Genomic DNA, 27,541 nt, shown 5'->3' on the forward strand with positions numbered 1-27,541 from the left:
TTGCCAATTGATACATCACAAAGATTGAAAGGAAGAGTTGGTAGGGAAATAATTGATATTGATCGTAGAGAAGTCTCGGAAGTTCTGTTGCGACGTCGACCAAACATACGATCAATGGCTAGTGCTTTAAATATGTCAAAGTTTACTCTCCATCAAAAAATTAAAGAAGGTAATATTTGATCTCATTCAAATGCTATAAAGCCTTAACTTACTCATGAAAACAAATTATCCAGGCTAGATTTTTGTTTGAGAAAACTTAAACATGAATCACTTTATACAAATCCCGAGTTTGATAGTGATAACAATAGTAAAAGATTTATTACAAAAGTAATGTTCCTTGTTGTCGTTGCTCGTCCTCAATTTGATAGTGATAACAACACTTTGTTTGACAGGAAAATAGGAATCTTTCCTCTAGTGTACAAGGAACCTACCAACCGAAGTAGTAAATATCGTGTCAAGAATACTTTGGAAACAAAGCATATACATTGTTAGGGCTAAACACGCGATAATAATTCATGCAAGTATACGCGATCGCAAGTAATATATAATTATTTCTAGTTCGTTCCCACAGAGACTGGTTTAGGTTAACTTCGTGATCTATGGACTTATGCAACAATGATATGGCTATTATTCAATGCTAAGACAAATAACAAACTGGGTTTTAATTATAACTATAATTAACTATTGAGAATTTATACTAAAGGACATTAACTAAGAGATTTGAATAATATATGATACAAACATGGGATTCTAACTTCATTAAATACTTCTTTCAATAGTCTTATTGTTCTTAACCTTAACATGTAATGGTGATGACACTAATCAGACAACACGAAACTGTTAGACGCCAACTTTCGTTGCACGAATAACATACTACCAGACATCAACAAAAGAGATGGAATGTAACACCCCCAAATCCGGGGTCGGGGATCCGGGTTGTCACGAGTTCCATTTCCCTTAATAACACCCAATCTTAATAATTAATCAACTACTCTGTACTGTGACCCCACAATAAACACACACACCACACGTTATAGTCTCAGAGATGAACATCCAAAAATAATCACAAGTCATTTTATTCCACAATTATCTGCCAATACACCTTAAAAGGTTTTCTGAATAAATTTATATTTTCTTTGCCATTATTACAATTCATAAGTATACATAAATCTGGTACATCAAAAGTTGAAGCCTAGTCTATTGGTAGTTCCCACCTTAGCTACAACGACTTCAATGCCTATAGGAAGCTGCAGAACGTTTCCTATCCGCTCGCGAATTGGGAGCTTGGTCCTGTTCATTTTGTCTATCTGATGTTGTGTGATGAAAGAAAAAGCAAGGGTGAGCAGCAAGCCCACCAAAATAATATGTATAATAATTTACAATATATGAGCCTTCTCATAGTACTCATGAAAGTCTTGGTCAAAAGAAATGAACCAGTTTGATATCTTAATGCGATGAAGTCGCAAAATATTCAGTATATATACATATATACTTTTCAAAATCTTGGAAGTCCTCTTCCATGCATAATATACACAGAGTTCCAGTGTATAACTGTATAAAAATATCGTTGCAAGGTGATCTCATATATCTAACCTTGTCTCAACGTTTTTCTGAAAATCTTTGTCATGCATAAGATAATCATTTACTAGATATAAGTTTAAAAGATGAAGTTACAAGATACTCTAATATACTTATATCTTTTCCAAATACTACTTGAACTACCACCGTTCAAGTTATAATTAGTTTCAAAAGTTCATCACGTAGATGAGACTACAAGACCATATTTGAATAGATTAAATCTTTAAAATATCATCAAAATAAAATGAAGTTACGAGATACTTCATTTGATGCAAACATCATTTTGAAAACTTGACCCTGCCAACACTCAACAATCGCCCAACCGTAGCCTTTCTATCGAAGTGCTCTGGGTAGTGTTGCAGAAATATCCAATTGGATGATGAACTCATTACGGGAGTTTGCCGCGCCAGGAAGACCACTTACGATGATCAGTCGTAGTAGTGCAACCCCACCATTTTCTACATGTAGAGGAGAACCTGTCGGATTTACTTGTCAACCGAACACTGAACTCCTAAGGAATGGACCGCCTTAGCGGAACTTCCAGGCCATTTGGGCCAATATAATAAGGCTGGGCCGGCGCCACTCGACCACTTACGCCACTCCTAGTTCAGATGAAATCCATGACTCTGAAATGTAAAGCTCGTTCCCCCTTTCCCCAAGTAGAAACTTGTTGATACGGCTCCACCAAGAAGTCGTATCTAGTTGGAAAGGAGAACTCACCGATATTTCCCAGGCGATGCCTGTTAATGGATTAACTTGTTCCAAGAATTTTACTTCCCGAGTGTCGGGTAAATAATCGATTCATTTAACAAAACAACAACCTTGTTGCGAATATAAAATACAGCACAGAGCCGGATCCCTCAGGTTTTGAGCGAGTATTTAAATCCCCTTCGAAAGGAGGATCTTAAATATAAAAATGAGTTTTGGGATCCGCTCTAACTTGTAAAAATCATTTTGAAGACTCGCAAAACATTTTTAAGAATGTTTGGAGTGATGCTGATTTAACAAAATAAATCAGTCCCAATATATTAAAAAATATCTGAATATTATTATTTAAATAATATTTCCACAAAGAATAATCTTTATAAAAATAATTGAAGTAGAAGTTTTGAAACTTATACTTGAAATGAATATTAAATCCAAAGATATACCTATACGAAAGTACTATCTTTATTTGAATAATCAAAAGTGAGTTTGATTATCGACACCTTATTCTTTAATAAAATAAAGAATATATCTCAGCAAATAATCGGAGTCATAGATCCTCAAATTAATATTCAAATAATATTCAGTAAATAAAATAAGCTGAGTCATAAGCCCTCGAATGAATATTCGAAATAATATTCAATAAATAAATAAGCTGAGTCATAAGCCCTCGAATGAATATTCGAAATAATATTCATTAAATAAAATAAAGGTGTCATACATCCTCAAATGAATATCCAAGTAATATTCAATAAATAATATAAAGGAGTCATAAGTCCTCGAATGAATATTCAAGATAATATTCATTAATAAAATAAAGTTATCGAATAAACCTTATTCGATTAATAGTTTTGAAAACAATAACCATATATATATAACCATATATATATATAAAATCTACTCGGGATCCTCGACTCCCGGTTTTAGAAAATGTTTTCACCTTTGGGTCCCTATATTAAGGGTATATGCAAATTACCGCTATTCTCTAGCATAGGTATTATCAACTGAACCAACAGATATATATGGCAAGAATACGAAACAGGCATGCATATATATACCATATCAGCATGCTTCAATATATCGCAAAATTTGCTAATTAACCAACATGCATCTATCACAAGATAATGCATATACATATATACATCACAACAACAGTATAACGGGTAGAAAACTTGCCTGAGCGACTGGGGGTGATAAAAGGCTCGGGACGAGTCTGGTAACCTATAAACAACAAGTAAGTTGGAATTAAACCAAAGTCACTTTTAAATCTATACTCTAACTACCTTAGACTCTAACGCTCGCTTTGCGCTTACTGATTCTCTTAAGTCACTCGAGTACCCTCGGCTCCACCATTTTTTATAATTTAACCATTACAAGTTTTAAGGCGATTCCTTCGCGAGTGTCTTACCAACTGCCTAACACTCTTACCATAATTGTTTCATACACTAATTACCCTTTTTGGTCTTTAACCTATGTTTCAAAGTAAGGCGAGGGGAAAAGTTTCGTTCGCGAAACGCCGTTACTTAAAACGGTCGTTTCTCCTAAACCGTACATTGGAATCAAATGAACTACATATCAAAACGAAGCTCGTAACATGAACTATCTAAAAATGGCAATGGTAATAATCTAGCAGGGAGTTCTCGGGTCCAAATTTTATGAACAAAAGCAGTCTAAAGTAAATCGGACATTACGACGGCTATGTTTACGCGATTACCAATGTTTAAACTACTCCAATTAACCACCAACCAACTCATAACCATCAATACAACAAAACTTCACCTAAACCATACCACATCAGTCCATAATCTTCAAGGTTTTCAACTCAAACAACCACAATCAAGACCTATGAACTATAATCAAGCTTCAATTACCAAAACACTTCCAAATCAAACCAAACTACTAATAATCACAATCCATGCTTCTCATTTCACAAAACCAACCATTAAACTTACTAACAAATAAAGTAAAGGCTAGGGTTTGAATTTTATACCTTCCTTGGGAGGTGTTAAGTTTCTAGGAAGCCTTAGGGAGCCTCCTACAAGCTTGATCTTTCCAAAGAAATCAAGAATACAAAGTTAGGCTTTGAAGTTTCTAAAAATCCAATTAAATAAATGTAAAAATGAGTGTCTTACCATGATTATTTGGATGAGACTTTTGAACAAGAGTTGTAGTCCATCTCAATACCTTTCCAATGAGCTATAGAACACAATATTTGAGTGAGAAATGAAGGAGATACAGCAGTTTTAGTGTGCTGGTTCTGTTTTGGCCGAGAGCAATGGAAATGGGGGAGGAAATGCTTTTGCTTTCTTGTGTTTGTGGAATAATGTGGTGGATAATGATGGGTTGTCTTGATATTTTGCTAGGTTAATAATAAACAAAGGAGTTAGTGGAAGATGATCTCACCATTTGCCATGTGTTGGTGATTTGTGGTGAGATGAGATCATCCCTAGTTAACTATATAATTAACTAGTCATTCCTTCCTAACTATCACTTGGTTTCTTGTTTGATCAACCATCCACTTGCCTTGCCACTTGCAAAGGTATTTACAAGAGTCGTTATTCATTTCTTTATCCGGTTATCACTCAATCTCGTTGATCGTTTGGTTAAATACCTTAATGGTTTTATTGATAAAATCTTCTTGGTATTTTTAATACCTAAATTAATTCTCCTTTATAATCCTTGAATTTAAAATCCTTCATCTTAATATTAATTCCTTAAATCCCTTAATGTCTGGTGGAAATCTCGGGGAAAAATAAAAGTGCTCGTTTTCAAAATCCGACAGCTTTTACATACACTTATTTTCTTTATGGAATACTAATACGATCTTAGAATTTCCATAACAGTACTCCTATATATCGTGGTCTGATAATTTTTCTTAATCAACATTGTCAGCAAAAGTTACTATTCATCCGGGTTTCAAAAATCTCCAAAAATTGGGGTTATTACAGTCTCCCCTCCTTAAAAGGATTCCGTCCCGGAATCAGATAGAAAACAGTTGGGGATGCTTTTCTAGCATTGTGCCTTCTAACTCTCTAGTCAATTTTCCACATTATGGTTCTACCACCAAACTCTGACTAGTTTGATAACCCTTCTCCTAAGCACTTGTCCCTTTTCGATCTATAACCCTTCCTGGTTGCTCAATATAGGTTACGTCTGGTTGCACGTCTATGCGCTCATATGCCCCTATTTATCTGGCATCCGAATTACATTTTCTTAACAATGATACGTGGAACACGTTATGAACTTGCTACATATTCGGGGGTAGGGCTAGCTCATATGCTATCTTCCCAATAGGTCTTAATATATCCAAGGGTCCAACAATTCGTGGACTTAGCTTCCCTTTCTTGCCGAACCTCATCCTTCCTTTCCAAGGGAATACCTATAACAACACTAGGTCCCCCACTTCCTATTCCTTGTCCTTTCGTGTCAAATCAACATACTTCGTGTTCCCATCTTGGGCTACTACCAGCCGTCCTCTGATTAAAATCTATTATATCCTTGATCCTTTGGACTACTGCGGGTCCGAGCATCTTGCGCTCTACAACTTCATCCTAACATAAGGGAGATCGACATTGTCTTCCCTCAAGGATCTCATAAGGCGATATCTCAATACTGACATATGATCTATTATCGTAAGAAAACTCAATCCGTGTTAAGTGATCATTCCAAATTCTTTCAAGTCTATTGCACAGACTCTCATTATAGCTTTTAACATTAGAGCTTTTGCTTCTCAATACCCATTCTTTTCCAGTTCGTAATCGCTACTACCTTCCGTTCCTAATATTATACTGGTTATACTTTTGCTCATTAGCATTCTATAACCTTTTAATAACCATGCCAACCTTAGTATCACGAATGTGTTTCCATTCCGAATACTACCACAACTTTATTACTCCTTTTTCAGCTGTTTCTATTTTCGAAAGCTTAATCCTTCATATAGAAGTAAAAAAATTTATTGAGAGATCACTATGATCATGAACACTTGTAATATCGCATAGTTAGTACAGAAGGTGGCCAGCCTTTAGTACTTGACAAGCAATTAAACAATAGATGGTATCCTACTAGGCTTCTATCACACAGATAGATAGTCATTCGGCAATACCTCCCCTTTCTGGAAGGGTTGTTCTTCACAGCTTACATGAAATGAAAAGAAGAGAAAAGAATGAATTGAAGAGAATTGTATATATGAAAAAATATACTGCCACAAAATATCTGCCTTGGAACCTACCTCTGAACTATAGAGGTTTGTCATAGGAGAACAAAACATATATGTATTTATATCAACATCAAGTATTATAGCATCGCATTTCACATGCCTAAATATTTTTGCCATTCCGTCCATCATTCTATGGACCCATGCTCTTCCTCGAGCTTATACACAATCACCTTTGAAACTCCCTCGATATCGAAAATCGAATCCGGGATCTCATTCTAGACCTCATCGTTACTAGAATCCATTTCTATACCGCAACCTTCTTCGTATGGGTAATACTACTCTTTATCGATAAGAAGGAATAAATATATCATAGGTAGATAATCGACTTAATTAGTCTATCAATGATAACTTATACACCACCACGACCCGATTAGTGGTACTTACTCTCAACATCCATTCTAATACAACTCTCACGGTTGTAAGTAATCAGCTCATTACTCTCGGAATCATTCCTGCATTACTATGGCCCACCGTTGACCTACTGTAGTCATTCGTTTTCCATGAAGTTTTAATAGCTAACCATACGGAGTCCATTCATATCATATCAAATTCTTCTAAGGAGGTAACATGATCACCGTTCTTGATTCATGAAGAACACTCCTGATCCTGACGTACATTCATGACGTGAAGCAGATAAAATTGCAGAAGAGTTTCAATGAAAGCAGTGATAGCAGGTTAATACCATTCTTAATCATATGCCTTCAATAGAAGACTTAACTCAAAGGTTTGTTTAGTCCTTTTTTTTTGAAACATGGTCCAGGCTCATTCTCAAGATAGTATCTCCTGAGATAGATAGCCCGCTCATGGCGATTACACGAATTAAACCTTTACCAACTACTATTACGGTTGGGTATTGCACAGTCATCAGAAGGAATGTCAATCTTCCAAACCATAATACAACCTTCATAGCTTTAACCATCATCACTTTATTCCTTTGGCACAAGCGCCTATAATTATCCTCTTACCTTTAAAGTGTCGGCCACCTCTTTGGCCTTTCCTGATAGTAAAATTTCCTTACAGTCAATGTCATTTTAACCACCTCCAAATAAATTTTCTACCTTATTTCAATCACAGCTTATGTGAAAATGCTTTTCTTTAATATCTGATGAGTAAATAAAAAAAATATCACCATTTTTCCATAAGTTATTGCCTCAATCTTTAGAGGTTAATCACTGTCACGAATGACTCTCAATCATACTTAGAACATCTTTTATCTTAGGTCCTAATTGCCCTGAACAATTTCGACCTTTACTGGTTCGATCCATACTTTCTCGTGGTTTAATACGTGCCCCACTTGGCATCATTATAATTATGTCATATTTCCTTTATCAACATTTTTATTCTTGAGAATTTCAAATATTTCCTTTCTCCTTGTAAAACCTCTAAGGTTATCCTTCAATCGTTCCTCCTGTATTCCCTATATACAGGGCATATCAAAATACCATTTACTAATACTAGAACCATTGTCTATATACTTCTGAAAAATTTCTCCACTGATCCTTAAAGGTTATTATTACCTTAATCATTTCCAATTCATACTGTCAAAACTCATACTATCCCTATTAAGGGTAAAATGCCAACCTTTATGCATTCCCCTAGGATTCGTTTTAAGTTACCGATGTTCTATCCTTAATTCCACCTTTAAAAAGGTACAAGCATCCTTCCATGGATAAATAAAGTCATATATCCCTGATAAGGGTATCTTATTCAATCATTTCCACCTCGATAGTCTATACTGAATTTCACAATAGCATCCTTATTCAAGTTAAGGTCAATCCACATGGCCTCCAAAAGATAAAAATGGTTATCCGCTTTTCTTTCCTGATTTGGTAATGATCACATGGATGATCTGGAAGATATTGGTCGTGTTCAACGTGAACTTCTTCTTAATAAATCCTTATTTACTTTTGTTGTTTACCTCAACAGTCATCTCAATGTTGGGATATCTTTCATACCTGGCGTCTCCCTTCCTGGGTATCAAGCCACCGGTCTTACACTTCACATTCTTGAAGGTCACTTCCTTCATCCAATTTTCCTAATTTCTTACTTCCTTGTCTCCTCAGTCTATCCGCGTCTCAATATTTATCCTTCGAACTATCTCAAGGTTTCCTCAAATCCTCCCAACTTACAGGGGATAAAATATATTTATCTCTTATGCCTTCAACCATCAATTTAACTCATGGTGAATCACCCTCATCCTGATGATTACATACTTTTATATTTCTATTGCTACGAGTCTTTAGGGTTTCCTCATACTCAACTTCCTTATCATTCCTCAAACTCTATTGCCTTTATATTCCTTTCCACTTCAGTTTCTTTTTATTTTCCTTTCTCTTATCATTATTTCATGAACCAACACAACATAAGCATTGATTTCAAATATCCCGTCATTTTTGATTCGTGTCCTCAGAACGAATCTTGATAACTTTTACAACTTAGATTCATAATTCATCATACTCATCCGCTTTTGTTCTAGCTCCAAAGCTTTTACACTACCTCCATAACCTTGGGAAGTACTTTCCCGAAAGTCTGAACTTAAATCAGTTTATTATAATCTCTTGCTCCGTGCCTTCCTTGGCCTTTCACCAGCGGGTGGCCTCTCTCTTAGGAGGGTAAGTGACAAAAATAGTCTTTTGTGATTCGTCAATCATTTAGAATCTCAAATGATTCCTGTATTTCCTTTAGCCAGGCTCTTGCCTCGACTGGGTCAGCTTGTTCCTTGGAACTCTGAGAGCTTAGCGACTTAAAGGTCCTGAAAGAATTTCTCACCGCATTGTTTCCTCAGGGTGGTGGTTGGGGATAATAGTCTAAGTTCTGTCTAGACTGGTCCATAAATTGTCGTATAGGAGTACCATCTCGGGTCTCCTTTCCTTACTCGACTTTCTGTTTCCTTAGTATGAAATGTTTCAACCTTCTCCCATAATCGGGGTTATCTTATACATTAAAAACCTTGTCTTCCACTCTATTATGTTATGGGTTCTTTCTTTCTTGATGGCAACCTCCCTGACTATCACATTCAGGGTTTGCCCTAAATCTTATTCCTCAAACTATGGCTCTCATCTAAGTTCTCATCCTTAAGCTCTTGAACTTTTGGAACCCAATTTCTGTAGGAACACCTCACTATCCCCTTATCATCTTTCTCGGTGTGGATCTCTTCTCCAGTCATTGACTCTCTGCCTTCATTCATCACTTTTTCTGGCACAATATGTTCTTTTCCAAAAATTTGGTCTGTATTGCAATCTCAAATAGCTTTTTGGTACCGGCTCCAGTTACCTTCACTTCTATTTCCATTTTCTCAAAATCTCTTATAAACTATCCCAAAGACATTATCATCTTGGGTCTCTCCTTTTTACTAAGGACATCAGCCACCACATTGGCTTTCCCCGAATGATAAAGAATCTCCCAATCATAATTCTTGATTAGCTCTAACCGCCTCCTCTGGCGTATGTTGAGCTCTTTCTACGTAAAAATGTACTAGAGCTCCTATGGTTTGTGTAAATCTTGCACTTCTCTCCATACAAGTAGTGCCTCCAATCTTTAGGGAAAAACTATTGCCACGAGCCCAAGCTCATGGGTGGGGATATCGAATTTTATATTCCCTTAATTGTCTTGACGCGTACGCGATTACCTTGCTGTGCTGTATATGAAGCACCCTAATTCCTTATACGAAGCGTCACTACACATCACAAAATCTCATTTTCCATCCGGCAACGCCAACATAGGGAACGTCACCAACCTTTGCTTCGGTTCTTAAAAGTTGTTCTCGCATTTCTCTGTCCATTCGAACTTCTCAGTCTTACGAGTAAGCCGCGTTAAAGGGGCTACTATCTTTACAAACTTGAACGAACCTCCGGTAGTGACCGACCAATCCTACCTCTGGTAGTTTCCCTAACCATGGTCATCAATTCCTCAGTGGTCCTTTATTCATTCTTGTCAGGATCCTCCACGGGATCCTCCTCAGCAACAATCCCTTCTAGGACAACATCCTCAACCGCTACATCCTCAATATGAACATCATCCGGTCCTGCGTTAGGACGCTCTATCGGATCCACAATCCGATCTCCAATTAGTAATAAAACATCATCGCGTTGTTGCTCCTCAACCTCAGGGTTCGGAGTCCCGCTACCATATACGATAACGAACTACTCTTCTATCACGATATTTATAAGGGTTCCCATAAGGGTTTTAACTGTCAGTACTACGTTAGGTAGCCCGACTATGAACTTGGCAAGAGTTCTTATTATCTTAGTTATTATCTTAACGTCACATCATCTCTGAGGTTTATAACGCTTAGCTCTGATACCACTTCTGTAACACCCCCAAATCCGGGGTCGGGGATCCGGGTTGTCACGAGTTCCATTTCCCTTAATAACACCCAATCTTAATAATTAATCAACTACTCTGTACTGTGACCCCACAATAAACACACACACCACACGTTATAGTCTCAGAGATGAACATCCAAAAATAATCACAAGTCATTTTATTCCACAATTATCTGCCAATACACCTTAAAAGGTTTTCTGAATAAATTTATATTTTCTTTGCCATTATTACAATTCATAAGTATACATAAATCTGGTACATCAAAAGTTGAAGCCTAGTCTATTGGTAGTTCCCACCTTAGCTACAACGACTTCAATGCCTATAGGAAGCTGCAGAACGTTTCCTATCCGCTCGCGAATTGGGAGCTTGGTCCTGTTCATTTTGTCTATCTGATGTTGTGTGATGAAAGAAAAAAGCAAGGGTGAGCAGCAAGCCCACCAAAATAATATGTATAATAATTTACAATATATGAGCCTTCTCATAGTACTCATGAAAGTCTTGGTCAAAAGAAATGAATCAAGTTTGATATCTTAATGCGATGAAGTCGCAAAATATTCAGTATATATACATATATACTTTTCAAAATCTTGGAAGTCCTCTTCCATGCATAATATACACAGAGTTCCAGTGTATAACTGTATAAAAATATCGTTGCAAGGTGATCTCATATATCTAACCTTGTCTCAACGTTTTTCTGAAAATCTTTGTCATGCATAAGATAATCATTTACTAGATATAAGTTTAAAAGATGAAGTTACAAGATACTCTAATATACTTATATCTTTTCCAAATACTACTTGAACTACCACCGTTCAAGTTATAATTAGTTTCAAAAGTTCATCACGTAGATGAGACTACAAGACCATATTTGAATAGATTAAATCTTTAAAATATCATCAAAATAAAATGAAGTTACGAGATACTTCATTTGATGCAAACATCATTTTGAAAACTTGACCCTGCCAACACTCAACAATCGCCCAACCGTAGCCTTTCTATCGAAGTGCTCTGGGTAGTGTTGCAGAAATATCCAATTGGATGATGAACTCATTACGGGAGTTTGCCGCGCCAGGAAGACCACTTACGATGATCAGTCGTAGTAGTGCAACCCCACCATTTTCTACATGTAGAGGAGAACCTGTCGGATTTACTTGTCAACCGAACACTGAACTCCTAAGGAATGGACCGCCTTAGCGGAACTTCCAGGCCATTTGGGCCAATATAATAAGGCTGGGCCGGCGCCACTCGACCACTTACGCCACTCCTAGTTCAGATGAAATCCATGACTCTGAAACGTAAAGCTCGTTCCCCCTTTCCCCAAGTAGAAACTTGTTGATACGGCTCCACCAAGAAGTCGTATCTAGTTGGAAAGGAGAACTCACCGATATTTCCCAGGCGATGCCTGTTAATGGATTAACTTGTTCCAAGAATTTTACTTCCCGAGTGTTGGGTAAGTAATCGATTTATTTAACAAAACAGCAACCTTGTTACGAATATAAAACACACCACAGAGCCGGATCCCTCAGGTTTTGAGCGAGTATTTAAATCCCCTTCGAAAGGAGGATCTTAAATATAAAAATGAGTTTTGGGATCCGCTCTAACTTTTAAAAATCATTTTGAAGACTCGCAAAACATTTTTAAGAATGTTTGGAGTGATGCTGATTTAACAAAATAAATCAGTCCCAATATATTAGAAAATATCTGAATATTATTATTTAGATAATATTTCCATAAAGAATAATCTTTATAAAAATAATTGAAGTAGAAGTTTTGAAACTTATACTTGAAATGAATATTAAATCCAAAGATATACCTATACGAAAGTACTATCTTTATTTGAATAATCAAAAGTGAGTTTGATTATCGACACCTTATTCTTTAATAAAATAAAGAATATATCTCAGCAAATAATCGGAGTCATAGATCCTCAAATTAATATTCAATAAATAAAATAAGCTGAGTCATAAGCCCTCGAATGAATATTTGAAATAATATTCAATAAATAAATAAGCTGAGTCATAAGCCCTCGAATGAATAATCGAAATAATATTCATTAAATAAAATAAAGGTGTCATACATCCTCAAATGAATATCCAAGTAATATTCAATAAATAATATAAAGGAGTCATAAGTCCTCGAATGAATATTCAAGATAATATTCATTAATAAAATAAAGTTATCGAATAAACCTTATTCGATTAATAGTTTTGAAAACTATAACCATATATATATAACCATATATATATATAAAATCTACTCGGGATCCTCGACTCTCGGTTTTAGAAAATGTTTTCACCTTTGGGTCCCTATACTAAGGGTATATGCAAATTACCGCTATTCTCTAGCATAGGTATTATCAACTGAACCAACAGATATATATGGCAAGAATACGAAACAGGCATGCATATATATACCATATCAGCATGCTTCAATATATCGCAAAATTTGCTAATTAACCAACATGCATCTATCACAAGATAATGCATATACATATATACATCACAACAACAGTATAACGGGTAGAAAACTTGCCTGAGCGACTGGGGGTGATAAAAGGCTCGGGACGAGTCTGGTAACCTATAAACAACAAGTAAGTTGGAATTAAACCAAAGTCACTTTTAAATCTATACTCTAACTACCTTAGACTCTAACGCTCGCTTTGCGCTTACTGATTCTCTTAAGTCACTCGAGTACCCTCGGCTCCACCATTTTTTATAATTTAACCATTACAAGTTTTAAGGCGATTCCTTCGCGAGTGTCTTACCAACTGCCTAACACTCTTATCATAATTGTTTCATACACTAATTAACCCTTTTTGGTCTTTAACCTATGTTTCAAAGTAAGGCGAGGGGAAAAGTTTCGTTCGCGAAACGCCGTTACTTAAAACGGTCGTTTTTCCTAAACCGTACATTGGAATCAAACGAACTACATATCAAAACGAAGCTCGTAACATGAACTATCTAAACATGGCAATGGTAATAATCTAGCAGGGAGTTCTCGGGTCCAAATGTTATGAACAAAAGCAGTCTAAAGTAAATCGGACATTACGACGGCTATGTTTACGCGATTACCAATGTTTAAACTACTCCAATTAACCACCAACCAACTCATAACCATCAATAAAACAAAACTTCACCTAAACCATACCACATCAGTCCATAATCTTCAAGTTTTTCAACTCAAACAACCACAATCAAGACCTATGAATTATAATCAAGCTTCAATTACCAAAACACTTCCAAATCAAACCAAACTACTAATAATCACAATCCATGCTTCTCATTTCACAAAACCAACCATTAAACTTACTAACAAATAAATTAAGGGCTAGGGTTTGAATTTTATACCTTCCTTGGGAGGTGTTAAGTTTCTAGGAAGCCTTAGGGAGCCTCCTACAGGCTTGATCTTTCCAAAGAAATCAAGAATACAAAGTTAGGCTTTGAAGTTTCTAAAAGTCCAATTAAATAACTGTAAAAATGAGTGTCTTACCATGATTATTTGGATGAGACTTGTGAACAAGAGTTGTAGGCCATCTCAATACCTTTCCAATGAGCTATAGAACACAATATTTGAGTGAGAAATGAAGGAGATACAGCAGTTTTAGTGTGCTGGTTCTGTTTTGGCCGAGAGCAATGGAAATGGGGGAGGAAATGCTTTTGCTTTCTTGTGTTTGTGGAATAATGTGGTGGATAATGATGGGTTGTCTTGATATTTTGCTAGGTTAATAATAAACAAAGGAGTTAGTGGAAGATGATCTCACCATTTGCCATGTGTTGGTGATTTGTGGTGAGATGAGATCATCCCTAGTTAACTATATAATTAACTAGTCATTCCTTCCTAACTATCACTTGGTTTCTTGTTTGATCAACCATCCACTTGTCTTGCCACTTGCAAAGGTATTTACAAGAGTCGTTATTCATTTCTTTGTCCAGTTATCACTCAATCTCGTTGATCGTTTGGTTAAATACCTTAATGGTTTTATTGATAAAATCTTCTTGGTATTTTTAATACCTAAATTAATTCTCCTTTATAATCCTTGAATTTAAAATCCTTCATCTTAATATTAATTCCTTAAATCCCTTAATGTCTGGTGGAAATCTCGGGGAAAAATAAAAGTGCTCGTTTTCAAAATCCGACAGCTTTTACATACACTTATTTTCTTTATGGAATACTAATACGATCTTAGAATTTCCATAACAGTACTCCTATATATCGTGGTCTGATAATTTTTCTTAATCAACATTGTCAGCAAAAGTTACTATTCATCCGGGTTTCAAAAATCTCCAAAAATTGGGGTTATTACATGGAAGCTGAATAGACACCAATTATATTGAGACCCTATATGTCTATAGAATATGAAAATATAATGGCTTAATGCACAAGTTATCTATCATGATTACATAGGGCAAGTAAGATGGTTAAAATTACCTACAAATTATGCATAATAAATACATGAACCTATGCTAGCATGGCAAATTCTAAAACCTTAAATTCACTTTCGCTTCATTAAAGATTAACACATTATCTTATAAGTTCGCGATGCTCACAAGATGAATAAGCGCAACTAAAACTAGGTTATCATACAATAACCACACACTAAGGCATTAAAATAATTTAAATAAAGAAATCCATAATAAATCCATTAGAACCCCACGATAATGATCAGCCCATAATCGGACTCATCATCAACGTGGGTTTTAATGGAAGCATGGTATAATAAATATAGTCTTTATACTGAATAAGTAAGAAACCAAGTACGAAACAAGAGTATAGGTTCACAAAAAAGAAAACTAGCATCCAAAGTTACAACTTAGAACAAAGAATCACAAGTATAAACCAGATCTTCTTTGCTTTGGTTGAATTGTGCTATACGGTCTTATTACACCTTCTCCTTGAGCTCTGATACGTCTCCCTCTGAAAAACGACCTTTAGTTATGTATATATAGCAGCCCATGCATAATAGAAGTCCACCAATCAAAAGTTCAGAAGAATCAGGATTCTGAAATCCCAACCCGGCGCGGCCGCGCGCTTGACTAGCGCGGACGCGCTGTGTTTCTGTTCCTCGGGCGCGGGCGCGCTATGACAGTGCGGGCGCGCGCTATGACAGCGCGGGCGCGCTGGTCTTCTGAAAAAAAACTTCTATTTCTTCTTTTCTCACTGCACTGAGTTGGTCTTCACGAGCCTTTATTCTGATACACCATCCTAACACCATATTAGCATCAAATCAATGATAATTCACTTGAATTCCGGATTAATGCTTGAAATGCAAAAACACTACAAAAGACATTAAAACACCAACAACCTGAGTATAAACACACCAATTCAAAGCTTTACAGGGCGTTATAAAGTGTCATAAATGCTACTCAACATACATTATTTACAAAAGATGTCTACAAAGCTTATTTTCTTGAACATGTGTTACCCAAAATTCGACAAAAATCACCTCTCTTATCTTCACCACTTATTTATATCCAACAAGATCACACTAAGCCGCACATTAAAATAGACGATAAGGAGTTTATAAATTGTGCAGAACAAGATGGATGGATATTAGATTAGTTTGTCAACTGCCAACTAGTCCCGATTTGAATGTTCTTGATCTCGGTTTTTTAGATCCATCCAATCACTTCAACACCAACAAGCTCCTAAAAATATAGATGAGTTAATTAATACGGTGTATAAATCTTTTGATGAATTATCACCAAGTTATCTTAACAATGTATTTTTATCTATACAAGCATGTATGATGGAGGTTATTAAGTCTTTTGGTAACAATGCCTACAAATTGCCTCATCTTGGAAAAGATAAGTTGGTTCGCACTACTGGACTACCAACAACTTTAAAATGTGATGTTGTTAGTGTTCAACAAGAAATTCAGTTTATGTAGGATGCTGCACAATAATCAGATGAAATGTAAAACTTTTGTTTAGAAGACGACTTTTGTATGCTAGGAAGGAAATAGATAGAGCACTCTATTTTTCTAGCTCTATGTTTTGCCGAAAAAGAATAAAAAACTTTTGTTTAAAGTATACATATGCATGAATATTATTTATTCAAATTGTAATGTAGTCCACACATACGTGTATTGTACTTTATCTAGTTTAATGAGCTTGTACTTGCATGTATTAAAGAATTGGTGAAAAGCATTTTAAAATATTAAAGTTATTTTTGTGAAGGTAAGTTCAATTATATTGTGACATCCAAAAAATAAAAGTGTGTCAATCTTTTTGGGATGGAGAGATTACAAATTTTACATTCAAACCCCAATATTTTTCGGGAAATTACTTGTCTATTTTTAGAAAGTATTAAAACTCATTTATATTAGGCTTTTTGATATATTGCAGAGAAGAACCATAAAATATTGTATAAATAGAATAATTAAATAGCTTTACTCTTGAGAGAAAAAGAAGAGATACACCTAAGAGCGAGATTGGAAGATGAAAAGGGATTCTTCCGGATTTTAAAGGAACATTCCAAGTTGTATTATTTGTACTTTAATTATTAAAATCATGGTTTGTGTTTTTAATTCATGTAATTCATATATTTGTTATCTTACTATGATTTGCTAATATTTTAATCCACGAATTGGGTGGTATTCTTTGGCTTGTTGTGTTTATTTAGTTGTAATGTGATTTTTTTGTGATTGTTAATCTATCATTGAGAGTTTAACATGATTGAGGAAGTTGCGAATCTTTGATTGTATCTATAAGAATTATAATAAATTGGGAGATGAGTTATATATCTAGTACATGATATGATATAATAGACGCAATTTGATTATTAAATCAGAAGATTAATATGCGAATTACGAAAGTGATAATCCTTGATTTTTAATAATTTATAATTATACTTTGTATGACCATGTGACATTCAGAAAAAGTTGTAAACACTATAATTTATCTTGGAAGAAGGCTTTATAAACATTAAAAGAATTGTTTTTAGCAAAAAAGAGACACAAATTAGATATTCATGATAGCCAATTGAATATTATTTATTCTTGGATTGTTTCCTCTCACACTTGTAGCATAATTTTATTTATTTATTTGATTAATTTAGTTATTAATTATACACATCTATAAATTATTCTCCATAATTCTTGATTGTGAGAAATAGAAGACTTGATTGGTATTGATATTAGTCATTTCCTTTGAACAAACTACATTATATACACATCAACAGTGTATCAAAAAGTCCAAATACTTATGCTAATATCAAAAATTATACTTGTTGGAGAGTCCATAATATTGATCGCGAAGTCTACATGTAAACAAGTCCTCAAAACTGCCCACAAAGTTTATATTTTAAAATATTCATAAAGCTATTCGTGAAATTCACATGTCGACAAGTGCTATGCAAGACATGCCTTATATAACGACTCATATTTTTGTATTCTAAAAAGTGTAATTGTTAAATAAATAAATAAAATATGTTGTTTTTATGTCGGCCATGTGTTGTACTTATTACAAATTGTGCGTGACTTATTGGTGTACGATAATTATTTGCATTATTAATTGCCGATTCGTATCATTTTGTTTTTACTTTTAAAAGTAATTTTATTGAAGATTTATTTTTTTAAATATTGAAATTATCTCTAAAATTATTTTTATGGCTTTATAATTTCAGTAATTATTTATGGGAATTTATGAAATTTCGAAAACAATATTATGTCAATTATTTATCCCTAAATGATTTTTTGATTGCATTTAAGTGTAAATTCAGTATTAAATTCAAGACTATTTCAAAAATTCACGAAACTCATATTTTCTTAAGTTTTCAATATTTCGAGAATTTTAAAATTGTTTCGGAAATTTTTCGGATTATATTCACTTGCATGTTTGTTCGTTAAATCGTAAAATGCGGGTATGATGCACGATCCAAAAATATTTTTAAAATTACAAAAACTTTATTTTTATTAGTTTTTAAATATTCTGAGAATTTTAGAAGTATTTCGGTAATTTTTTGAGTTAGTTTCACTCACAAGTTTGTTCGCTAAATCACGAAATGCGGATTTAATGTTAAATCCAAAAATGTAAAAAATTACGAAATTTATATTCAACTAGTTTTTGAATATTTTGGGAATTTTAAAATTATTTTGGTAATTTTTCAGATTATTTTTACCCGCACTTTTGTTCCCTAAAATGAAAAATATGGGACGAAGCGAAGGTGCCAGAAGATGTAGTTACACGTGTTTACTTCCTGTAAACTAAAATTACGCATGGCAGCTTCTCAGATTCTTGTTGCTACGTGTAGCTTTATGAACAAAAACAAAAAACAGATAAACGCACGAACAGATAAATATCACCCTACCTTTTCCCTGGTGCGACCCCCTTCCCTTATCTTTTTTTCCTACACCGCCTCCCTCCCCATTCTCTGTCTGTCTCTCTACTCTTCTTCTTTGTCTCCTTTTCTTCATAAAATTATTTACTTTTAATTTTCAAAAATTCATATTTCCTAATCCGTCCGTCCAAATTTCAATTGTTATATATAGAAATGATCAGCGCTTTGATATCTACGCATAAGTATATATATTGCAAGGTTTTGAGAAGAAAATTTTCGGGGCATATTTTTCATTTTATTTTATTTTTGGGGCATAGAAAAGGAGTTTGACGGTGTTGATTACTCCACATGGCATTATAGCGTGTATATGTCTATGACTATTAATTTGGATTTTTCTGGAGATATTTTCCTGGCATCAAATAATCACTTCGGGTGATCAGAATTCATTTTGGGTAAGGATTTTGAGATTCCGCTTTTGTATTTGGGTATATTATAGCATGTTAGTGTATACATATTTATTTCATAAATTTTAGAAGTTGTTGTGAGAGTCGCTCTTGGTCGTGTTTTTCGGGATGCTTATAAATACAAATATAAATTATTGTGTATTTTAATTTATTAATTTTATTTATAATTATGCCAAATAATATTCTAAAATTATTTTGAACTTTTAAAAATATATAGAGTATGGAATATTCAATTAATATTAGTTTTAATTGAATTATTCTTATTTTATTTATAGAAAATAGACCGTTTGTCCGTTTAATATGAAACAAACGCGTCTAGACTCGGAAAAATATTTCGCTTTCGCTAATATTATTTTCGAGACATAGATCCGTTCGTTTTGAAAGGTCTCTTATTTTGCAAACGGTTCTGAGTCGCGTATCTATCAAAAAGTCATATCTTGACTCAGTTTTAGTTTTAAACATGCCGAGTCGAGTGTTGTGACGATTTGAATTACACGCTATATAAATTACGTGTATTGTGAATTGCGTTGTTGGTGATTGATTACGTCGATATGATATCGACTGGTAGTCCAATAAATAGAGGAAATATTGTCTGATTTTCGAGAAATTAATTTTGGAAATACGGGAACGTATCCTGTAATTATCGGGAATACCAATCGAATATATAATTGTATATTTATAAGTATATTATGAAAACTATTTTCACTGTGTGGTGAAATATTTTGCAAATAGTCCGGTGACCCTATTTTTCTCGGAACGACAGTTATTCGTATTTTTTCTGAAAATAAGTACCACACTAAATTTCAAGTGAGTGAGCCCTATTTGTCTTTGTATTAAGGTAATACATATAAATACGAGTCGGGATCTGATATCGTACGGGTAGAATTGCTAGCGAGGATATGTCAAGCATAAATGATCCTCTAAATTAGGGTCTTTCGATTCTATAGGTTCTAGTCGGAAGACCCGAGTGCTGAAGTCGAACTAATGATAGCTTAGAGTTCATTCGATAAGCTCAACAAGGTTCCAGTCAAAAGCCCCGAGCGTTGAAGTTGGTCTAAAGTCAGGATAATGTTCAATTGTAAAACCCAGCAAGGCAAGTACCCCTGAACAAATCTTTTATGGTTCAACAATATATGAATAACTGTTGATTTAAATTTCGTAGTGGAACAGAATGTTTTAACTTACGTATCCCCTGTATTTAAAAATATTTATTTAAATTATGTTTTGGGGAAGGTAACTTCTGAAATGCCTATCTATAAATTGTGATTAAAATGGAAAAGGTTTTGGAAAGTGTGATGTGATAGAATTATTTTGAAAAGAGATAGGTATAAGGGATTTTGAAAACTGGATAAAACGGATCAGATATTAGATAACGGTCGTAAGTGGCTAAGTCAGTTGCACGCCCTATTTGAAACGCTTAGTCCAGCGTGACTTATCAAAGACCTAGCTAGTCTCTGAGTTCCGGAATAGATGAATTGTGTGATAGACTGACCAACTATCCTAGATAAATTGTGTGATTGCCCGATCAACTATCCTAGATGAATTTTTTGATAGCCCGATCAGCTATCCTAGATGAATTATGTGATAGCCCAATGAGTTATCCTAGATAAATTGTGTGGTGGCCTGATAAGCCGTCACTAGATAACGTCCAATATATATATGAGCAAGATTGTATGGTTTCCGTAACATAACAAATGATTTTGTGGTCCCTATAATGGACAGTGGATTTGAAAATGAAAATAACATGCTAAAATTTGACTATGGTATTTTTCACAGCACACGACTTATATTATGTTTTACAGAGCATGATAGTTGTTGATATCCAATTTATACTTGTTTTACTTGTTTTTGTAAACGAGTTATGATTTATGTTCCTACAATTGTTTATCATAAACTATTTTACTTGCTATTCATATATTAGTACTGCTGAGCAATTGATTGTTCACCCTTGCAAAATGTTATATATATATATATATATTGCAGATGCCTAGGATATATTCAAGGTGTGAGTCAGCAACTCATATAGAGGATCGAGTCTAAGAGTTCAGTCGAGGGTTTCGAAGGTGTGACCCTGACATCTATTGAGGTTTTGATGGAACTGCCCTAACTTTTAGTGTGTCTCCCTCATACATATTATTGTCAACGTCCGATAGTGCTTTTTAGTTCTCTCTTTCAAGAGAACGAGTCTGATCATGAGAGTTCGGATTCTGAGCGGACCCTTGATATTGTAGCTGAGGAGGCACCAGTGCCCTCTCCACCTGTCACTTATTCCATGCCTAGTAATGTTGTTGGTCCGAGTGTACGACCTCGGCAAGTTCAGGTTGTATGTTATGATAGTAGTCGGCGGCTGCTATGACGGCCAAGTTTTGTTGTGTGTGGAATAGTACTGTTGTTGTATCTTGAACCCTTATACACACTTCTTAGTTACACTTTGTTTTCCAGAATGTTAGTATATCTCCTAATAAGTTACTTGTTTTCCCGTAAGAAGGTCAAACTCGAAGTAAGCAAACCCAAGGTTGTGTTGATTTCATTATAACCCAGATTCCCCCTATCCATTAATTTTCTATTTAAACATTATTTCTTTCCTCAGTGATTTTATCGGTTGATTGAGGTAGACAATGCATATGATTTAACTACTTGTCTTTGTGATAAAAGGTCAGGTGGGACACCACCTAACTATGTGTTGTAAGCTATATGGTACTAAGACTACCATCTTATGTACTTATATGGTTACTCTCAGTCATATCTACATATTCTTCACCTTTCATTCCTTTATAATCGATTCATCGATTTCAAAATTCCATTTGATATTTCATAGCAATGAATTTCATCAGTGACCTCTGTAGTTAGACTATCCTAGTATAGAATGTGAACAAAAATTGAACGTCAGGGAGAAAGGAAGTAAGAAGAGAAAAGTAGGAGTTGTGGAGAAGAAACAAGATCAAGAAAGATCTGATCATAATTTTTTAAAGGAAATCGGGAAGAATAGTGATAAAGGATTCAGAAGACAACATGGAGTGTTTCAATTGTGGTCAAAAGGGGTCACTATGCGTCAAAATGCAAGTGAAAAATATAGGATATCCACGTCGTAACTGTGGTAAGGTAGGGCACTTTTCCAAGAATCATAGGAAAGCTGCCCAAGGATGCGTGGGAGATATTATGTCTGAAGGATCGACGTTTACTACGGTTAGAGTTGAACTTTTAAGATAACTAAGAAAATAACTGCTCATGATTTTGATGTAGTTGTAGGTATGTTTTCTCTCAACTCCGTACCTGTTAAAGTTTTGTTTGATTCAGGAGCATTTAAGTATTTTATATCCAAGGGTTATATGAATAAAGAGGGATTTAATTTTGGAAGATTTAGGTGAATATTTGACCATAGAAGTGGATAACCAAGATAAAGTCTCATTGAATCAATTTTGCCCTAAGTGTCAAATAGAAACCCTAGGGTACTCTTTTTTCGGCTGACCTAATACCTTTCGAGCTAGGAGAGTTCGATATAATCTTAGGAATGGATTGGGTGACCCAACATAAGGCAAATATTGACTGTAAGAAGAAGAGGATTGTGATGTTTATAGAGGATAAGGATAGAGTAATTTATCGAGGACAAAAACAAGAAAAAAATTTCTCTCAGTCCTGCAAGCCAAGAAATTGTTAAGACAATGATGTGAAGTCTACTTAGCTCATATAGAAACACTGAGAAAGAGGCACTTAATCTGGATGATATATAATAGTAAGGGAATTTCCAGACGTCTTTTTAGATGAGTTACCAGGATTGCCACCAGATCGTGAGATAGAGTTTTCTATTGACTTAGTACTTGGGGCATAACCAGTTTCAAAGGTTCCGTATTGTATGAACCCAGTAGAGATAAATAAATTAGCTCAGCAACCTCAGGAATTGTTGGACAAGGGAGTGATTAGGCCAAGTGTATCCCCGTGGGGTGCCCCAGTGTTGTTTGTAAAGAAGAAGGACGGAAGTATAAGATTATTTATTGACTACCGTGATTTAAATAAGTTGACTATCAAGAACAAGTACCCCCTACCCAGGATTGATGATTTATTCGACCAGCTAAAGGGAACGTGTTATTTCTCGAAGGTTGACTTAATATCGGGCTATCATCAGTTGAAGATCAAGCGTGAGGTCATATCAAAGACTGCGTTTAGAACGAGATATAGACATTACGAGTTTCTAGTGATGTCATTTGGATTAACAAAGGCACCAGTCTCCTTTATGGATTTAATGAACAGGGTGTATAAGGAGTACTTGGATAAGTTTGTAATTGTATATTGATAACATCCTTATCCATTCAAAGACTTAGGAAGACCATGCAGAACACCTGAAGATTACCTTACAAAAGGCTGAGAGAGAAGCAGTTGTACGCTAAATTTTCAAGTGCAAATTTTGGATGGATGAATATAAATTTTTGGGTCATGTAGTGGGTAAGGATGGTATTAAGGTGGATCCTGTAAAGATCAAGGCTATATCCAAGTAGGAACAACCAAATACCCCGACGAAAGTTAGGAGTTTTCTTGAATTGGCGGGTCATTATCGAAGATTTGTAAAGACTTTTCCACGATTACGACTCCATTAACTAAGTTGACTAGGAAGAATGAGAGGTTTATTTGGACTTAGAAATATGAAGAAAGCTTCCAAGAATTGAAGAAGAGATTGGTGACGGCTCTAGTATTAGCATTGCCAGATGAAACGGGAAACTTTGTAATCTACAGTAATGCTTCTTTGAAGGGCTTAGGTTGTGTGTTGATACAACATGATAAAGTTAATTCCTACGCATACAGATAACTAAAACCTTAGGAGCAGAAGTATTCAGTATATGATTTGGAGTTGGCAGCAATAGGATTTGCATTGAAGTTGTGGAGACATTACCTATACGGAGAAAAGTGTGATATCTATATGAACCATAAAAGCTTAAGGTACATATTCACGCAGAAGGATCTAAATAAAAGACAAAGGAGATGGTTGGAATTGATTAAGGACTATGATTGTTCTATTAATTACCATCCAGGAAAAGCCAATGTAGAGGCAAATGCCTTAAGTAGGAAAGACGGATTGAATGTGATTAAGATTGTAGAGGAATTAGCAAAGCAATTTAAAAAGTTAGAAATTGAAGTTCGAATACCAGGAGATGATAAGGAGCCATTGTATGAGATTACTTTCCAACCAGAACTGATGAAAAAGATTAATAAGTGTCAGGAAGAGGTAATGGATCAAGGATTAGATAGTTTAACTAGAGAGGAAATTTGTACCCAAAAGGACAGCAAAGGTGTGTTTAGATTTTCCTCTGGAGCACGGATCCCTAATATGATTGAGCTGAAGAACGAGATTTTGTGAGAAACCCACAATTCTAGGCTTTTTATCCACCCGGAAAGCACTAATATGTGCCAATACTTGAAAAAGAACTTTTGGTGGCCAGGAATGAAAAAGGAGATAGCTGATTAGGTAATTATGGATAGGTTAACTAAGTTTGCGCATTTTCTTCTTATCAATAAAACATATTCTTTGGATAAGTTAGTCAAGCTGTATTTAGATGAAATTGTGAGCAAGCATGAAGTTCATATCTCAATTGTTTCAGATCGAGATCCAAGGTTTAACTCGATGTTTTGAGAGAAATTCCAGGAATGTTTATGAACCAAGTTAAAGATGAGTACCGCCTATTATCCCCAGACAGATGGTCAAAGTGAGAGAACGATTCATACTATAGAAGATATGTTGAAAGTATGTGCTTTGGATTTTAAAGGAAACTGGGATGATCACCTACCACTAATAGAGTTTTCCTATAATAATAGTTATCATGCCAATATTGGAATGCCACCCTATGAGGCTCTGTATGGACAAAAGTGTAGATCCCCGCTTTATTGGGATGAAGTGGGGGAAAAGAAGTTGTTACATCCTGAGTAGTTCAGCAAACTAAGGACGCAGTGGTATTGATTCGGAAAAGGTTGGAAGCGGCTCAGGATAGACAAAAAAAGAATGCAGACTTACATCGAAAGGATATGGTCCTGGAAGTTGGGTTGTTGGTATTGTTGGAAGTGTCACTTTTGAAAGGATTGGTTAGGTTTGGTCAGAATGGTAAGCTAAGTCCTAGGTAAATTGGACCATTTGAGGTATTGATAAAAGTAGGTAAAGTTGCCTATGAGTTAGCGATGCCGCCGCAACTGCAGCATATTCATATTGTGTTCCACGTATCAATGTTGTAGCGGTATATCCCTGATTTGGACCAAGTCATTGAGTATGAGCCAATCGAGCTTCAGCCAGATTTGTCCTACATGTAGCAGCCAATCCGGATCCTAAACCGTAAAGAATGAGTCCTTAGGAATAAGTCTATTCCTAGAGTAAAAGTACTTTGGAAAAATCCTCGAGTAGAAGAGTCTACTTGGGAGTTAGAGTCAGATATGCTTGACAAATATCATCACTTGTTTGGTTAGGTGAGATTCTGAGGACATAATCTTTTTTAAGGGGGAAGGTTATAACGACTCGTATTTTTGTATTATAAAAAGTGTAATTATTAATTAAATAAATAAATAAAATATGGTGTGCTTCTGTCGGCCATGTGTTGTACTTATTATTAATTGGGTATGACTTGTTGGTGTACGATAATTATTTGCATTATTAATTGTCAAGTCGTATCGTTTTGTTTTTACTTTTAAAAGTGATTTTATTGAAGATTTATTTTCTTAAATATCGAAATTTCTCTAAAATTATTTTTATGGCTTTATAATTTCAATAATTATTTATGAGAATTTATGAAATTTAGAAAATAATATTATGTCAATTACTTATCCCTAAATGATTTTTTGATTGCATTTAAGTGTAAATTCAGTATTAAATTCAAGACTGTTTCAAAAATCACGAAACTCATATTTTCTTAAGTTTTCAATATTTTGAAAATTTTAAATTGTTACTGAAATTTTTCGGATTATATTAACCCGCATGTTTGTTCATTAAATCATAAAATGCGGGTATGATGCACGATCCAAAAATATTTTAAAAATATGAAAACTTTATTTTATTAGTATTTAAATATTCTGAGAATTTTATAAGTATTTCAGTAATTTTTTGAGTTAAATCACAAAATGCGGGTTTGATGTTAAATCCAAAAATGTATTAAAAATTACGAAATTTATATTGTACTAGTTTTTGAATATTTTGGGAATTTTAAAATTATTTCGGTAATTTTTTGGATTATTTTCACCAGCACTTTTGTTCGTTAAAATGAAAAATACGGGACGAAGCGAAGCTGCCAGGAGATGCAGTTACACGTGTTTACTTCCTGTAAACTAAAATTACGCATGGAAGCTTCTCAAATTCTTGTTGCTACGTTTTTCTTTATGAAAAAAAAGAGAAAACATATAAACGCACAAGCAAATAAACATTACCCTACCTTTCCCCTGGCGCTACCCCCTTCCCTTATCTTTTTTTTCCTACACCGCCTCTCTCCCCATTCTCTGTCTGTCTCTCTACTCTTCTTCTTTGTCTCTTTTTCTTCGTAAAATTATTTACTTTTAATTTTCAAAATTCATATTTCCTAAATCGTCCGTCCAAATTTCAATTGTTATATATATAAATGATTATCGCTTCGATATCTACGCATAGGTATATATATTGCAAAGTTTTGAGAAGAAAATTTTTGGGGCATAGTTTCCGTTTTATTTTATTTTCGGGGCGTAGAAAAGGAGTTTGATTGTGTTGATTACTCCACATAGCATTTTAGCGTGTGTATGTTTATGGCTATTAATTTGAATTTTTCAAAAGATATTTTCCTGACATCAAATAATCTCTTGGGGTTATCAGAATTCATTTTGATTAAGGATTTTGAGATTCTTCTTTTGTATTTGGGTATATTATAGCATGTTAATGTATACATATTTATTTCATAAATTTTAGAAGTTGTTGTAAGAGTCGCTCTTGATCGTGTTTTTCCGGATGCTTATAAGTACAAATATAAATTATTGTGTG

This window comes from Apium graveolens, chromosome 8, assembly GCF_009905375.1.
Source record: "Apium graveolens cultivar Ventura chromosome 8, ASM990537v1, whole genome shotgun sequence".
Taxonomy (NCBI): Eukaryota; Viridiplantae; Streptophyta; class Magnoliopsida; order Apiales; family Apiaceae; genus Apium; species Apium graveolens.